This window comes from Bacillus rossius, chromosome 2 (assembly GCF_032445375.1).
Source record: "Bacillus rossius redtenbacheri isolate Brsri chromosome 2, Brsri_v3, whole genome shotgun sequence".
NCBI classification, from domain to species: Eukaryota; Metazoa; Arthropoda; class Insecta; order Phasmatodea; family Bacillidae; genus Bacillus; species Bacillus rossius.
The window spans coordinates 89,769,757-89,785,310 of record NC_086331.1 but is presented as its reverse complement, the minus strand read 5'-3'; positions in this window follow the sequence as shown (position 1 = coordinate 89,785,310).

Sequence of the window (15,554 nt, the reverse complement as noted above, 5' to 3'; positions counted from 1 at the left end):
GCCTTCAAAAAACTTTAGTTTAGAAAGATGAGAATGAAAATTAAAACTTGTAATTTTTGTCCTTCTCTACAAAGTGGTGTCCACAATTTAACCTTTTGCTCGTTCAAACTATTTTAAAGAAATTATAAACATTAAAAAGTGTCAAGTTTTGGCTTTTGAAAATTTTTCAGATTAATTTACAAGCATTTTCGTTGGCCATAGATGATAAATTTGTAATAACTTAAAATATTGTTTACGAGCCTCTATACAATGTAACTACAAACTTTAATCAAATATTGAAAGCATGTTTCAAGGTAGTACATATTGTGATTTGGTGGGACTAACGTTGAGTTCACGGGTGTGGATGGGGTCAATGACCAACCGCTATCTGACATCATATCCACCATATTGTTTTCCTCTGCTGGAGACCACCATTTTGGATGATGTCACAGTCGCTATCCTTTTTTTTTTGTTCTGCTGAATTTCGCAATCTTGGATATCTTTATCTTTGTTTCTGCTGTTTGTTCCTAGAGAGCTCCAACATCACTCGGTCTCAAGCATGTAAGGTCGATGTTCCATTACCAAGCGCACCACTCACTAAAGTTGAAGTATTGGTTATGCCCGCCATCTTGGATATGTATGACGTAGTCGTTGCACTTTTCGTTACGGTAACCATATTGGATTCTACAACTTGGCAATTTTCATCATGGCCGCCATCTTGGATCTGATGTCACAAAAACTTTTTTATTCTGATATCACATTCGTCATATTTTGATCGTATTATGGAGGCCGCCATATTGGATGATATCACGACAGCAATCTTGTTTTTTGTTCAGCTGGAGGCCGCCATCTTGGATACCACCATCTTTGTTTATGCTGTTTGTTCCTAGAGAGCGCCAACATCGCTCTGTCTCATGCACATAAGATTGATGTTCCATTACCTGCCAATGTTATTGTGGCCCTTATCGACATATTAAATTAATTTTTTTTACTAAATACGTTGGAAGTGCTTTGATTCAAACCATGACAGCTTGGACCTCTGGGTTGGTAAGCATATGCCTTTAAATACACGGCCACCGAGATATTTTCCAGACCAAGTATTAAAGTAAGATATATAAAAAAATAACACACATATTTGAAGTTGTAAATTTTTTGAATTCAAAGGAATAATAGCATCACCTGCTAGAGGGCGTTGCAGCCATTTTTATTTTCAATTCTTGCTACCAGGAGCACTAGTTAATACACATCACCTGATAGAGAGTGCTGCCTACATATTGTTTTCAGTAAATCGATAAAAGGAGTATTAGTGCACACAATCGTCCGCTGGAGTGCATTGCCACCATATTTGTTTATTTTTTACCCGCTAGAGTGCAGTAGTATTAATTTCCATGGCATCCGTCATCTTGTCAGCCGTCTTGCACACCTTCTTGGAAATCTATAATTATTTAGCTAGAAAATCGAATCAATTTAAAATTTCATCAAAAAAATTACCCATTAATATATTAATTGATTCGATCGATTTCAGTCCTCAGGTAAGACCTTGGTATATGGAAAAAATTTTGATTAAAAACACTTAAATAAAAATAGCGAAAAACTTAAAAGCAGCTTAAAAATTACATCTACCAGCCTTTAGTAAACTAATGATGTCATATTGGCCGCCATCTTGAAATTCTACAATTACTAATCTAATTTTTTGGAAAACTATTATAAAACAAAAAGCATTGCCAGTTAATATATTGATTCCATACATTTTAATCCTTGTTTCGACCCTTGATCAATGTAAAAAAAAGGGAATTTTAGTTTATATATTTATTTCATTAAACATCTTCACTGCAAATGTCTCTGTACAAGTAAATCGTCCTACTTAAAATTTTACTCACTGTGCCTACCATGGAGGCTGTATTCTTACGACTACTAGACTTTCAAATACAAGAATATATACCAAGAGAATCCGAACCACCAGGTCCTGTTTGTTCAATACTTTAATTCCTTTCAATAAAGTCATGTCCAATGTCAGACGTATATACCAAGCATATTCGAACCACGAGACTCTTTCTTTCGATATTTGACATTCATTTCAAAGAAGCCATGAACAATGTGAAGCACATAGACCAAGTGTATCAAACCCATGAAACCTTCGTCGACACCTGACATATCTTTCAAAACAAATATGAATTATTTCAAGCAGAAAAGAATCTCCGAACTACCATTCCTATAGTATGGATACAAACAATTACAAGTGTATAGACCAAATAACTCAACATGTCTTACACTTACTATAGGACGAAGAATTCCTTATATATATATATATATATATATATATATATATATATACATATATATATATATACATATATATATATATATATATCAAAACGATAGGTTCTGATATATATATATATATATATATCAAAACGATAGGTTCTGAAACATAAAATCTTCAGTCCCGGCTAAACGAAAAGGAGACACATTTGATTAAACATTCAAGTCTATTGGATATGATCAGCATAATATATTAGAATACAATAGGTTGCGATCAAAAGTATACAATAGCTAGAGACCCGTGAATTTCGCGGATTCAATGACCTCCAGGATAGACTCCAATATCCTCTACACACTCGGGCAAATGCCAACTGTTCATTGGCTGTTGACTTGTGAGTCGTCTCGACTGGGTGGCCTGTGATTCGACATTTCTATGAGTGAGGGTCTCTAATTGGCCCTCAGTCCTCCAGATTAACAGAGAGCCAATGACAGAAGCAGTACTAAGGTATAATTATTTGAATTTTAGCATAACACGAAATGAATCCGCGAAATTCACGGGTCTCTAACAATAGCTTCTGACTCAAACATATTATATCGTTCGTTGAAATTTTTACAACATGAGTTTAAACTGTAACATATATATGTTAACTCGAAGAACCAGATATGTTAATGTTTTATATACCAAAAGAAAGCTTTTAACATAAAAAATGTAATTTAGATATGTAAGAATGCTATTAATTAAGTAATATTTATTTCATCTTTAAGTGCATTATTAAATTTTTCTAATAAAAATACATCAGATTTAAAAAATTACAGTTTGTATTCTACAAATCTCGAACATACTAGTCCATGTTTCATTTGATGATAATAAATACTCAGCTTTTTTGCAAACTAAGTAGAAGTCTTAGCTGTCGACCATCCCATTCTTATTTTATCTCGATGTACAACATATCTCTTATGTTGCTTCCATCTTCTTTAAAAATTGTTATTAATATTCAAGGAATCTCCAAGTCCTCATCACTATCACAAGACTCAAAGTCATCAACATGATCATCACCATCGTAGCTAACAGCATCATTATCATGAACAGTATCATTTATTTTATTATGTCGTGTCCATATTTCTGTTTTCAGAGATCTACCACAGTCATGTCAGTTTCACATTATTCGATATTTTACTCAAGTTCATGGCTTTAAAATCATATCTTGACACGTATCGTTGTACATTTCTCCGCAGACGTTAAAATTAAAAAATACTTACCAATTAACGAACCTAGTGAATAACCTGGTGTTCACAATAGACTGTATCGGTGTGATTCAAAATACTTGGTAAGTCACTCTTCGTCCAAGTTACTCACTCCTTCGTTACTGATTCCTGACAAGAATATTGGGTACATGAAAAGTGTGTTATGCCGGAAGGTGGCTTGTTGTAAAATTTTGATGTTTAAAAATTTTTATAGTGTCCACTTTCGCCGTATGGTATCTGGGTTTGACTCTGATATATGGTCTACTCCTTTTTTTTTTAATTATAGACATTAGCAGTCTGGTTTAGTTTTTCGTACTTTGAAGTTATTCCAAAACGTACTTCACATGTGCTGGATTACGATTTCACCGACGTTTATACGTGTGGTGAGGGTAGGCTAACGACACGCTGTGCATCTCGAGGCCAGTTGGACCAGCGCAAACATGCAGATCTCCCCCCCCCCCCCCCACGAGGAGGTCAAAGTCTTCCAGCTTCAGACTCGAGCATTGGGTATTCTTTAAAAATCTTTGTGGTGTGTGCGCCTTAATTAAGGTACTTTGTCTATCCGTACCTTAATAATTTTAACAATAAGTACATGTACTGGAAGTTAATTTTTCTACATAAGGCAAGGAAAAAAATATAAAATTGCTTCTATGCCTGCGGTAGTTAATTATCGAACAAATAACCCTTAGCGAATGAGTAAATATCACTTGGTGGGTATGCTATCTCCTTATGATTATTATGCTTGTTTTCGACGATGATAATAGTGTTTTGAACAGAGCCGTTTGGTCGAAGCGATAATTTAATAAAACACGTAAATACTCGTGAAGGGATTTTTGTTTTTATAGTGAGAAAAATTGTTAGTGTAAGAAGGGAACTGTCTGTGGAACTGGAAGTTATTTATTACACTTGAATAACTATATGGTCTCATGCTTCGAGGAAACGTGACAATGTATTACAGGAGGAAAATTAATATGACGGGTTTCCTAAGAGACGATTTGAAGAAAAATAGCTGTTGTAGGTAAGCTTCATTAAAAGTTAAAGGAGCCTGGTCCAAGTAAACAATGTGTTATTTGTTTGTAAAACAGCCAATATGTCGCAGATTTCTATCACAAACTCGACATTCAAAAGTATAATAGAGCCAAACATAATTTTGACCTTATAATCAACCCATTGGTTCATAAATATTTCTGGAAGCATTATAAAAATATATCAAACTTCAAGCAGAGATGTAACAATAGTTATGTCAAGTAACAGGCGAGGAAAGAGTCTTCCAGTTATTGTGAAGCCTAAAGTGACACTATATTTTTAAGATGGTGTATTTACTTGGTTGTGCTCTGGACTGACGAAAGCCAGACAATTTATAGTCTTCCCGCTTTGGAACTATATATTATGGGTCAATCTGTAGCTGAACGGAGATACTAAAAAAAATCATAAATTTAGCATTAATGAGTAGTTATATAACATCTACAAAGTGTTTCTGCAGGCCTCTAAGTACAGGATCCACGATAGCATGAGAAAATCCATTAAGTTAATTATTAGCTATTTTCAATGAGAATACTCAAACTAACATTGGAGGGTACCCAAGGGTCCAAGGGTCCAAGGGCCCGGCCTCACATCTAAGATATTTGTTTCTAAAAATAGTTAAGTTAATATTTGTTATTTTTAGTTCACAATTTTTTGAAGTCAGTATTGAAAAAAAAATTAATGTTCTAGTGCCTTGCTACTACAGCATGTTTTAGCCAGGTAGGCACTGTATAAAATTTGAAAATATTAGTTCTTGTAAATAATTAATTAGAATAAAGTCATTCAAATTATGATTAAAATTTGTGTTGAAGAGATTTTTCGGCAACTTCAGACGTTAACTGTGAAACCTCTATCAGAGCCAGGTGTTCAAATTCGGCATTTCGGCAATCACCTCAAAAAAATAATATTGAATCCTTCAATTTCAATACGATGTCTTGCGTTAAGTGCACATCTGTAAGAAATCAAGCATGAATGAATGTAGGTGAATCATTTCTGTGTTGCTTATAGCCATCCAGAGAAAGGAAACTGGTGCCTTAATCATTTGAGTTAGGCTATTAAAATTTTGTACTGCTTTCTTTATGTCAGCTGGCAGAATTTGGCCAAAATTTAATCAAAAACCTGGAGGGTCAAGCTGGAGCAATTCTCAAAATTTAGTGTAAATTTTTGGAATGACTCAATTGTGATATTATTTATTGTAATCTTTTGAGCTCTAAAAGTAAAGCTATAATATTGACTATTATTAGAAATGGATTTACAATTAATATATATGTAAGTAGATAGGTTTGGTATGTATGGGGGGACCGGCTGCAGGCTCGGGATTAGGGATTTGACCTCCATCTTGGATGTACCTATATCGCAGCCGTCATCTTTGATGACCTTGACCCTGGCCGTCATTTTTTGTTTGTTTTCTATATCTTTTCGCCATCTTGTTTTCAGCCATTTTTGTTTTAATAGTATACCTACTTCTGGTTTATTTTTAAAAATTTGTACTTAATTAGTGAAAAATTCTAAAATTCATCAAAAAAATCTTATATTGATGTAATTATTAATTCGATCGATATCCGTTCTTGGATGGATTCTTGGTGTGTGCTAAGAGTAATTAATGCGTAAAGTATCTATTTTTTAAACTCATTTGACTATTGCCATTCGGCGAGTGTATTAATAACGCTCACTACGAAAAATTACTCTATACATGAAAACTGCACGATAAAATAAATATTCTATCACTATACGTACAATACAGGGCGTATTCCTTGCTGGTTACAATCGACTCCAAATGACTACAATTGCTTCTTTACTCGAACTGTACTTATTTAATGGTATGTATTTATTAGTACTTTCCATTTTTAGTTAAACATTGCTAACAATTTTTCGACTCTTTTAAGCTAGATGTTGTATTACGAGAAATCATTATTAAGTTATAATTTAAATAACCAGAAATAAATCAATATATATATTTTTAACACAAATATATTTTTTTAAAAAAATACTATGGCCTTCATTTTATCTCACGAAATATTGACCAACACTATGGTCAAGACACCGGCCAAGATTGCCACCCGCATCACTTCTCAAAACTAAAAATCTTAACACACCGGCAAACAGCATTCAAACAATTTAATTTCATAACTTACTGGCAGCAATGCCATTTCATTATATCCCCCAGTTAAGATGGCAGCCAGAATAGGTGTATGTGGTTCATATGGGGACACCTGTGTGTGATGGGGTACCCAGGGAACCACGGATGCAATCTTGGATTACGTCACTTCCGGTGGCCATCTTTGATTACCTCAATAACGGTGGTGATATTGGATTTTACCTTGACCCTGGAACCCAGAGGCCAACTTTAATTCCGCCATTTTGTTTTCTAGAAAATTAGGCCATTTTTTCTCTAGAAAATTCCGCCATTTTGTTTTCTAGAAAATTCACCTAATAATGATGTCATGTCCACCATCTTGAAAATCCTCAAACTGGATATTTTTTAAAAATTTATAAAAAAATATTAACAAAATTTTAATTTAAAAACCTGATGACTTCGTTATCGAGATCCTCACTCCTGTTCGTTGCACTTTTCGTTACTTCAACATATTAAAAATAAATTTATTATCAAAATAAAAAATTTATACCATTATAGCCTGCTAGGGGCGGCCATCTTGTTTAGTGGAGACCACCATCATGATTTCATCTGATAAATGATGTCATCGGGTGTAGGTTTTCAAAGTACGTTAGTGTATGTAAGGTCGAGTTTATATCTCCTACCAGTGTTGTTATGCCCCTAATAGGCCAAAAATACACCAAATTTTGTTTTAAATAAATCACAAAATTACACAAAATCCACAGTAATTTTGTTGTTGTGACCAACATTTATTCTATGAGCCTTATAGACCAAAAAATCCGCCTAATCCACAGTCATTTTCTTTAAAACAAACCATTTTTTGTTAAGGACATAGTCATTTATGATGTTTAATTGAATAGTATGTTATCATATATCAAAATAATCGTCTCATCATTGCGGATGCGACGGTTACAGTAATGATAATTTAAAAAAAAAATATTTAGTTAATTTAATTTATTTACTCCATCATATACACCGTTCAGGATCAGGAATTTTTCAGAGTCCTCATTCGCAAACAATATTTTTATTGACGTATCTTCTAAGCAGTAACATGTTTGCGTACTCGTGTTTAAAAGACTGCATGGAAGCCGATATTTTAATGTTAGAGTATATATTTTCATTTCTCAGAGACAAGTTTAAATAGGATTACCTTACGGAATGCAGGTGTTATGTTAAAATAATAAACAATTTTAGGTAAAAACATATTTATTTAAATAAAGCAAGGCTTTTCACGACATAAAATCCTCATTAAAAAAAAGAAACAACAAAAACGGAAAAATTATACAAAAATGAAAAAGATATACAAAAATCGGAAACTAAACATCAAAAAATGGAAACTATATACAACAAAGTCACAGCGTTGCGGATGAGATGGTTATAGTAATAATACTTAATAACTTTTTCTTCCATCAAATTTAATTAGGCTATTTACTACATCATAGTCGTCACAGGAACCAGAAATTTTTCAGAGTCATAACCCACAAGTAAGTATCTCTTCTAAGTAGGAACATGTTTGTGTTTTTTTTTATTTAAAAGCAGCATGTAAGCAGATATTTTAATGTTTGCGTATATATTTACATTTCTCTATAATAAGCAGGAACATGTTCGCATATTCATGTTTAAAAGGCTGCATGGAAGCAGATATTTTAATGTTTGTGTAAACATCCGCCCCCCTAAAATTTGTAATGAAAGAAAAAACACATAGAGTTTTAATCGTGCACGAGAATATTATACCACAAACAAAAAATCCGATTTACATTTGTACAGTATTATGAGAGAGACCACATCTAACAACAACATTTTACGTTTAAACTTAATGCCTGATCGCTATAGTGTATATGATGCAGTTACAACACTCACCTCCGCCAATATTGCCGCTACGAGATGCACTTCATATGAAATGAAAATAGTATATTTTTTAAGTCGTGGCAAGAAGTTGAAGTAAATAAAATATTTAAAAAAATATTTAACACAATTTAATAAAACAAAACACAGACACAACTTCACACCATTTTCTCACCCTGCTAACACAATACCATTCAAAGGCGCGTTACCGATCCCCTTCACAACAGCCCGCACCGCAGTTCTTTCCATACTAACCATCAATTACTCTGTCCACACAACTATACAAGCATCACACAGATCCAAAGTTGATAGTTCAGGAATAAGTGCCTAATATTCCTCTACCACAGCAGCAATATACTCCTCAGTCATAGTGGAGGTATTCACAGGTGCATCTACAATGTCTTCCGTGGAATCTTCATCTTCGTCCATCGCAAGAGCTTCTTCCCGGCCGCTAGCCTCCTGACAGTAATCATAGAACTCCTCCTCAACAATCTTCTCATAGCTGGCACGACACATCTTACTAGGTCTGTTCATAACTACGAATGATACATCCTAAGGGTGCAATGGTTCAACTGTCCTCAACCATCTACCCCCTTTCTATTGCAGTCCTGTTCGTGAGAGCAGCGCACGCGCCACTGACGCATGGCCTTTGACGTCAGCAGACATACCCCCTCCCTCCTCACATTGACCCTTCCCAGCCCAAATAGCTGCGTCATTTAGACCTGTCCCCACATGTCCCCAGCCTCATAATACCATTTTAACAACTTTCGACGGGCATCCCCCCTCTGGTAACTTGTGAAAAGTTTCAAACAGTACATGAATAAATAAAAATAATTATTTTCTTAAAACTTGCATTTATTAATATAAAAATTTTCAACATTACAAAACATGAAAATTTATATGACATCAGTAGATTTTATCCAACTGATTTACAAATTTATCGAATCCTAGCCACTTCACAAACAAGGGATCATCTTTCTAATGTATCAATTTTTCTACATAATAATCACTTGGGTACTTGGTAGGCTAAATTTCTTCCCCATAGAATCTGCCACGTATCGCCGAACCTCGTAAATCTTCCAAGTAGTAACATCTCGGATGGTAATTACGTATTTTAACAACAAGGAATATTTATGACGACCATTTATAAATACACAAAAAATCTTTAATTTAAGCTCTAAGTTTTATTACGTCTAGTATATTTGCATCACAATAAAGAGTTCCTAGGAGTGAGTTACCTTTTACATTAAAAGGAACCAAGACCATTTTTCTGTGTTTTCTGTAACATTCAAATCCACTTATAACCCCCTTTTGCTGCGAACTCCTTTCACATGGCTTCCTTTAGAGTTGGATTAAATCATTATTCCACTCATCCTTTTATCGCTATGAACATTGATTAATTATTTATTTCAAACATGGCTACAAGGCTAAATGGCTACAAGGATACATCAAACACAGAAGAAAAGTCTTTGTATAAAAATACCAACTCAGAAAATTTAAAGCTTACTGTAGAGCCGAAACATCCCTGAAATATGTAGGCCTATTTTATGCTTACTACAAGACTAAGGGGATTTTGAACCCTTAAATATTCAGCCCTGACTAACGACTTGACAACAAACATTCAATGAAACGGACACACATTTGGATAAAACATTCAACTCAGTAGGATACGATCTCTATGATAAGTTAGCTAAAATGCTAGAGGAAACGATAGGATCCAGCTCAACCCGGCTACAATACCTCCATACACATTTGGCTCCAAGTGATTTCATTTACAATGTTGCACGTACCCGTCACAATTGCTGGAAAGACTTTATTATTTATTTTCATTTTGTTAGTCATTTATCACGAATACTATATCTTTAAGTTAGATGTTGTAATACGAAAACCAACTTTAGCTAGAAATTGGATTAGACTAAATAAAACAAACGTTTTTATCCAAAATATAATTTTGTTTTTCACTTTTATACAAATACAGACAAATCAAGTTATTATTGTATGTAGCCCGCACTTATTTTTTCACGAAGTATAGACCATGGTATTGAATAAATTTTCATCATTTTTGCGAGGCAAATATGTTAGAATATTTCCATGTGGTGTAATAAATCTCTTCGACTAATGCCATCTTACTTAAATTTTCATCACTAATACTTTTCAAATCACTGAAGTCTCCTGTTTTAATACCAAACTCAAAGTCATTAAAATTGTTATCGTTCCAATGACCATCACAAGCCTAATCAGAATAATTTAGTTTAATAAGTCGTTTCCATCATTTTGGTTTCAGTACTTTATTACAGTCTTCGATCTTGTGAGCTTCAAGTTCTTCATCAAAGTCATCGTTCTTGTCAGCTTCAGGTGCTTCATCGCAGTCTTCGACTTTTTTAGCTACAGGCTGTTCTACAGTGTTCTCAATTTCATGGAGGCGACTAGAACTTGGTATTAATATTTTTTAATCTACCATTAAAATTCTACTTTCTTCTTTATCTTTCAGTTCCAACTAATTAACAAGACCTGTTATAGTACTGTTAGAATCAACATCTTCACATTTCTCGTAATCATTATAGTCATCTAATATTTGCTATCATTTCACTTCCTTGCTTTTATAGACATTTCCTTATTATCATTAATCAGTCTTGTTTTACAGATAAAGGACTTTGCTACACCTCAAAGAGGGTGAGAATTATCTTACAGACAAGTGTTTCTCAGCTGTACTTAACCCAGTTATCGAATGAGTAATGGATATTTATATTCAAGTCGGCCTGATTAAAATATTGATTTTTTTTTTGTTTGGTGTCAGGAATTCACAACACAAACGGATACCCCTCAATATATTCCAAGACCAATGTAAAAAAACTCAATAAAATATATATGACTCAAGAAAAACGGGAAGCACGTTACATTAAATTATTTTTTTAACTCAAAATCATACCTCTATACCAATATTGATGTTGATTTTACTAATGATCACACACATATTTCCAGCACAAATAAACATATTTCAAAAAATAATCCACATATTCAGAAAAACCGCACATTTTAAGATCAAGAGCAGAAGTTTGAAGTGATGTTCTTTTCACTTCTAGAGCGACTCGTGATGGTACAATCATCTGGTTTTCGTCGATGCTGGAGATGTTTATGTAGACACCAGGATTCTGTTTCTCGATGGTAGCGACATGACAATACTTGACATGGTAAATATTATAGTTATTAAAGGAAATAGAAAAATTAAAATCTAATACTTTTTGGATTCAGAACATACACATGCATGTGTGAAACTAAGCATGGGACTTGATCGAAAACATTAGTTATTAACGAAACATTTTCTGTAAATAAATTCATACCTACAAACCCACAATAAATCTATAAATCATATTAGTGAATTATCAATCCACCCCAAAACACCAAATTAATCTGCACATTATCAATTTGAAGCCACACCCACCACCCTTTGAATTCAATCTAACAATAAAATCACTCAAATACCACCAATGTAAAAATGACAAGTCGAAAAATATGCCTCACGACTTCAGACACCTGGTGTAGCATCTGCTTAAAAACCTTTGAAATCTCCAGCCATGTTACACATCATTATAAGACGGCTTGCGGTCTCAACCCTAGCCATAAAATGTATTCGTGTGGGAACTATGCTAAAGTGTTCGCCAGGGCTGGCAATTTGTAAGCACATACCAAAGTGTGCTAGGGTCCTGATCCACCATCAACTAAGAAGCAGAGAATGGCCGCGCTTAAGCCTGTAGTTACACCTAAGCCAAGCACCAGCCGAACAAAGCTGGTGACAGAGACGGGTTTTGGCCAACATCCACGGCTTCATCATTGCAGAAGTTGGATTCTGGGGCAACTTGAAGACTTGTGTGGTAGAAAATAATACCAGTTCTGCCAAGGACACATGTACATACTTGGACTCTATCAAGGTTAAACTAATAAGCCAACTCGTAGAGGAAATTGAAGAGGATGGTCTGCTAAAGTACTAGATCGTGCTTGAGTGCAATTGTGAAAAGCCAATGGGTATGTGTGAAGACAAGAGGACCTTCAAAACCACGAATGATCCATTCTTTGCAGTTCGTGAAGTGGAGGATATAATTACTGAATGATATGTATACAGGAAGAAAACTACATGTGGAAGGGGTCTGGATAGTCTTTATCTGGTGTTAAGCGGCTACAACTACACATTGACAAACTTAATCCACTTCGAGCTAGCTCCTACATCGAACTACCTACCTGTATCAAAAAAAAATATGTGGTGGTCAATCTGTAAAACTTAGATGGGGCACATACATTTTCAGTGTGCTATCCTGGTCAAGTAAGAGGAGAGTGAACATCTGAGCATGTTAATAAGTGCCACGATGACTTGGAGGGGGAGTTCAACTTCACTACCATCGAGTTTCCTTCTCGAATACGTCAATCCCTCTGTTCGAGAACCAGAATCCCGGTGTCTACATAAACATCTCCAGCATCGACGAAAACCAGATGATTGTACCATCACGAGTCGCTCTAGAAGTGAAAAGAACATCACTTCAAACTTCTGCTCTTGGTCTTGAAATATGCGGTTTTTCTGAATATGTGGATTATTTTTTGAAATATGTTGATTTGTGCTGGAAATATGTGTGTGACCATTAGTAAAATCAACATCAATATTGGTATAGAGGTATGATTTTGAGTTAAAAAAATAATTTAATGTAACGTGCTTCCCGTTTTTCTTGAGTCATATATATTTTATTGAGTTTTTTTATATTGGTCTTGGAATATATTGAGGGGTATCCGTTTGTGTTGTGAATTCCTGACACCAAATAAAAAAAAATACATATTTTAATCAACCGACTTGAGTATAAATATCCATTACTCATTCGATAACTGGGTTAAGTACAGCTGAGAAACACTTGTCTGTAAGATAATTCTCACCCCCTTTGAGGTGTAGCAAAGTCCTTTATCTGTAAAACATGACTGATTAATGATAATAAGGATGTGTCTATAAAAGAAAGGAAGTGAAATGATAGCAAACATTAGATGACTATAATGATTACGAGAAATGTGAAGATGTTGATTCTAACAGTACTATACCAGGTCTTGTTAATTAGTTGGAACTGGAAGTTAAAGAAGAAAGTAGAATTTTAATAGGAAATTAAAAAATATTTACACCTAGTTCTAGTCGCCTTCATGAAATTGAGAACACTGTAGAACAGCCTGTAGCTAAAAAAGTCGAAGACTGCGATGAAGCACCTGAAGCTGACAAGAACGATGACTATGATGAAGAACATGAAGCTCACAAGATAGAAGACTGTAATAAAGTGCTGAAACCAAAATGATGGAAACGACTTATTAAACTAAATTATTTGGCTTATGATGGTCATTGGAGCGATAGCAATTTTAATGACTTTGAGGTTGGTATTAAAACAGGAGACTTCAGAGATTTTAAAAGTATTAGTAATGAAAATTTAAGTAAGATGGTATCAGTCGAAGAGATTTATTACACCACATGGAAATATTCTAACATATTTGCCTCGCAAAAATGATGAAAATTTATCCAATACCATGGTCTATACTTCGTGAAAAAAGAAGTGCGAGCTACATACAATAATAACTTGATTTGTCTGTATGTGTATAAAAGTGAAAAACAAAATTATATTTTGGATAAAAACGTTTGTTTTATTTAGTGTAATCCAATTTCTAGCTAAAGTTGGTTATCGTAGTACAACATCTGACTTAAGATATAATATTCGTGATAAATGACTAACAAAATGAAAATAAATAATAAAGTCTTTCCAGCAATTGTGACGGGTACGTGCAACATTGTAAATGAAATCACTTGGAGCCAAATGTGTATGGAGGTATTGTAGCCGGGTTGAGCTGGATCCTATCGTTTCCTCTAGCATTTTAGCTAACTTATCATAGAGATCGTATCCTACTGAGTTGAATGTTTTATCCAAATGTGTGTCCGTTTCATTGAATGTTTGTTGTCAAGTCGTTAGTCAGGGCTGAATATCTAAGGGTTCAAAACCCTCTTTGTCTTGTAGTAAGCATAAAATAGGCCTACATATTTCAAGGATGTTTCGGCTCTACAGTAAGCATTAAATATGCTGAGTTGGTATTTTTATACAAAGACTTTTTCTTATATGTGTTTGATGTATCCTCGTAGCCATTTAGCCTTGTAGCCATATTCGGAATAAATAATTAATCAATGTTCACAGCGATAAAAGGATGAGTGGAATAATGATTTAATCCGACTAAAAAGAAAGCCATGTGAAAGGAGTTTGCAGCAAAAGGGGGTATAAGTGGATTTATATGTTACAGAAAACACAGAAAAATGGGCATGGTTCCTTTTAATGTAAAAGATAACTCACTCCTGGGAACTCTTTTTTGTGATACAAATATACTAGACGTAATAAAACTTAGAGCTTAAATTGAAGATTTTGTGTGTATTTATAAATGGTCGTCATAAATATTCCTTGTTGTTAAAATACGTAATTACCATCCGAGATGTTATACTTGGAAGATTTACGAGGTTCGGCAATACGTGGCGGATTCTATGGGGAAGAAATTCAGCCTACCAAGTACCCAAGTGATTATTATGTAGAATAATTGATACATTAGAAAGATGATCCCTTGTTTGTGAAGTGGCTAGGATTCAATAAATGTGAAAATCATTTGGATAAAATCTACTGATGTCATATAAATTTTCATGTTTTGTAATGTTGAAAATTTTTATATTAATAAATGCAAGTTTTAAGAAAATAATTATTTTTATTTATTCATGTACTGTTTGAAACTTTTCACTAGTAACCAGAGGCCGGGATGCGCATCAAAAGTTGTTAAAATGGTATTATGAGGCTGGGGACATGTGGGGACAGGTCTAAATGACGCAGCTATTTGGGCTGGGAAGGGTCAATGTGAGGAGGGAGGGGGTATGTCTGCTGACGTCAAAGGCCGTGCGTCAGTGGCGCGTGCGCTTGGCTCTCACGAACAGGACTGCAATAGAAAGGGGGTAGATGGTTGAGGACAGTTGAACCATTGCACCCTTAGGATGTATCATTCGTAGTTATGAACAGACCTAGTAAGATGTGTCGTGCCA